General features: G+C 34.6%; 1 non-coding gene across 1 annotated transcript; it reads left to right on the top strand.

The window, feature by feature from the left end:
• The first annotated feature begins 399 nt into the window (after positions 1-399).
• TRNAV-UAC (transfer RNA valine (anticodon UAC)) lies at positions 400-472 on the top strand. Its single transcript has one exon. It is a non-coding gene; the product is annotated as a tRNA-Val (tRNA).
• Positions 473-3,883: the final 3,411 nt, after the last annotated feature.

Genomic DNA, 3,883 nt, shown 5'->3' with positions numbered 1-3,883 from the left:
AAAGTACCGACGTTCTTACTTTTGGCTGACATCTTTGAGTTCGACGAGTAAATATTTTGCTGGATTGGCTCGAGTTTATAGCTAGCAGATCCTTTTAAGTTGTGGAATTTTGTTTATTACTTGAGATTTAGAGATACATTTTAAGTATTGTTTTGTATCTTTTAGTTTCTAGCAGGGTAGGCAGAGGGAACCTAGTGTTAAGGCATCAAGGCGAAACTCAACGACGGTAGTTGTCTTGTGGCCAGAGTGAGAATTAAAAAAAATCAATATTTCTTTACCCCGAGTGGAAATAGAGGAATAATCTACAAAAACTAGCTATATAAGTACTTTTTAATTATATTACTTTCACAAAGCGTAATATATTTTATTTGTTCATGTAATTTATAACGTTATCTAAGCGGTTCCGTGGTGTAGTGGTTATCACATCTGCTTTACACGCAGAAGGCCGCCAGTTCGATCCTGGCCGGAATCATATATTTTTTGTTTTTCAAATTTATATTTTTATTTTATGTTGGTACATAATCATTGTTACATAATCATTGGTACATAATCATGTTTGAAACATGAGCTAAATGTACGAATTTCACTTAATAATTCAATTTCTTTTTAAATTATAAACTATAGTGAGTTTTTGTGGCTTAGCACTGTATTTCGCATAGAAATAAGGGTATGCAGAGATAATCTCTAAAAGTATGTTCCTTATAAAATATAAAAGATAAAAAAATACCAATTTCAGCCGTCACTACTTTTATGAGGTATCGTAGCGCAGCTGTACCACCTCAGACTGTATATACAAAGGTTATGGATTCGAATTCCACTTTGGAGAATAAAATTTTTAATTCCTTTAACAATATAAAACGAGTCTATGAATTCCGCAACTCAAAAATAAGTGGAGAACAGAGTGTCTCAACATTAGCTCTTCTCTACCTGTGCATTCTTCATGCACCTAAACCTAGCTAGTTCTCATACCGCCATACATATACCTATGAGGTAGAGTAGTAACGACCTTAGAAAATCCATAAATTGTGTCACGGTTGGTGAACAAGCCACCTTGCGTTATTTATACGAGCCAAGTTAAAGGCTTCCTGGTAAGTGGCTCAGCTCCTCCCACCTTGTGCCACGTAGTAAGTAAAGATTATATGTAAGTTATTTTGGAAATGTTTTTTTTGAAAATGTATTATTTTTTACCCTTTAAATTAAAGCATAGTTTTAACTACTCTATAAAGCTTAATAAAATAAATCGAAAGAGATTTCGCCAAAAATAAAAAAGCGATTTTATTAGTGTTAAACTCCGTTCCACACTTTTATCCCAATTTTGTGGAACTAAGCCTTGTCTTGAAGAAATGAAAAAAAATAATTCTACGAAATGGAATCGAACTCACAACCGTTGGATTAACAGTCATTCATCTCGACATGATAATTATTTATGAAAATAATATTTTAAGATATTCTAAATTATTATTTTCACATTACATTTTAAGTTCAGTAATATTTTAAAGTAATTATAATTTTAGACGGCGTCTTTAATGTTATTTGAGCATCTGAGAGAGCCTTGGGGGGGTCTAAATTTGTTGATATTTAAAAGGTCACGTAAAGGTCAATTACTGGTATTTAAGCTTTTTGTCGCCACGCTCATTACTTCACCTTTGTACGTGACACTGTCTAATTTTACTCCTATTTAATTATTATTTACACGCGTCTCCTACGATTTCTTATAGCGAGAATTCTGCCATTTAACATACAAAGTGTCGAAAAGCAAAATAGGCAGATAGAACATAGTGTTAAAACACTTCGTTCTCTACTTTTTACCTCAAGACCAGAGCGAAGAAACGGAAATATAAAATTAAGTAAATATTTCGTTTCCTCGAATGAGGATCGAACTCACAAGGTATGGGTATTCCTCAAATGAGGATCGAACCCACAACCAATAACCTATATATACGACCAGATATTCATCAACTGCGCCACAACGGTCCCATCCCGTTTATTCCAGCGATCCAACGTAAACGTCCGAAAGTCCGAAATAAATAAACACAAATGTTTCACATTTATTTGCCGGAGTAACAAAATTGGATAACGTCCTGAGAGGGATAAGTGACTATTTACAGACCAAATTCGACGTCAATTCTTATTAAATAGAAGGTTTTGTATTGCTTAGTGACTTATGGTTTGAGTTTAGAAGTATTTATAAAAAAGTTATACATTTGTTATTTAGTAAAGAAAAGCTATTCTATTAGCTATGCGGGAAAATCGGAAAAAGGCGATATAAGTTCAGAATCAAATTTAACAGTTTCAGTTAAAAATACGTTCTGAGTCCCGCGTCCCGCGTCCCGCTGTGCCCCCAACCCGATACAAAAGGCGAAATTAATTAAACTTGCAAATTAAATTGCGCCGCGAACAATACTACTCGTTCCGGGGCGCAAACTCCTCCTTTTTTATTGCTAGATTTTTTAGAAATTGACCAATTTTTTATATTGGTTGTGGGTTCGATTCCTACTCGGGTAATGAAAAATTTTATTTCTTCATTTCGTTGCTCTGGTAGAGCGCGGCGTTGATTTCCGCTATTCCACACACAATGTCTCTAGAATTCAGCGAAAAGTGAGAAATGGAAGTGTCTTGGAATGGAAACGGAACCTTACTAGGCCTTATTAGGCGGGTTGAATGATGGTGCCTAACACCTCAATCGCTGCCACATAACCCACCAGCGGGGACGCACTAGTGCGCGTCGCGGTCGATGGAAATGCAAGGCTCCAATGATGATGAAATTTTTTTTTTGGCAATAATTAACGTAGTATTTCCAGTATTATCGATACTCACTCTGCCTTTCTTACATTCTCTCATCATCTCCAATATAAAATTATTCAAAGAAAATTCCTCTAGTAATACATTGTTAATTAATGGAAATCCGTGTTTATACGTAGATTAGATACAATTATGCACTAATATGATATATTGTGTACTCGCGTCGATTACGTTCAGCTTTTGGGGGCTTAGTATCGTATATCGATTAGAAAGACGAATATTTATCAAACTCTACATACATTGGAAGTAATATAATGTTATATGTTAAACTTAAAAATGTCGTCGTAGGTTCGATTATCTTAAAAAATGAAATATATTCAATTTCTCGTTCACGTAAGAAAATTCAAAATTCAAAATTGCGGAAATTTGATTTGCGGAGAACGGAGTGTCCTGTCACAAAGTACCCTCAACTTACCCTGCTATTGGCTACCGCTGTATCCCGACAGCGTGAAGCTGAAAAATATGTTGATATTAATTATTACAAGTGAACCACTTTGTATATTAATTATCGACTAACATATTAATTAAATCAACAACTAAGTACTTATACATATTATATATATAAAAAAAATAATTTTATCGATAATTGAACATGCTATATCAACTCGATTCCCCGATGTAGGCCGATTCGTACCTGTAATATCCGTGCTCGGTGACCCGGAACAAGTGGCTCGAACGAGAAAATAACTATAAAAATATAGTATCTAAATAGATATTCAATTGTATGTGATATGGGGAAGGATTTTGAAGCTTTGTAGTGTATTTATTAGTTTAACTTGTGATTGTGGGCTTAAATCTTATTTAGGAGTAATGTTGTAATGTGAATCTGTTTATACATTAAATTCAATAACTTTAAGTTGTATCTCGCATATGGGTACGCAGAAGGAACATAGTGTTAAGACACTCCTTTCCACATTTACCTCTTAATTTACGAGACTTTGTGTCTAAAGATGATGACAACAGGGTAAAAAAGAGGGTGAGTGTCTCCCCGTTCTCCGCTTTCACCTTGAATTCGACACATCACGTCGTCAGTTGCGGATCTCAACACTGCACTTCTTAAAACTACTATACTTATATGAAT

This window comes from Heliconius melpomene, chromosome 7 (genome assembly GCF_056956725.1).
Source record: "Heliconius melpomene rosina isolate 202511_hmr_F chromosome 7, ASM5695672v1, whole genome shotgun sequence".
Taxonomy (NCBI): domain Eukaryota; kingdom Metazoa; phylum Arthropoda; class Insecta; order Lepidoptera; family Nymphalidae; genus Heliconius; species Heliconius melpomene.
The sequence above is the reverse complement of the archived record's forward strand: the minus strand, read 5'-3'. Positions and strand labels throughout refer to the sequence as shown.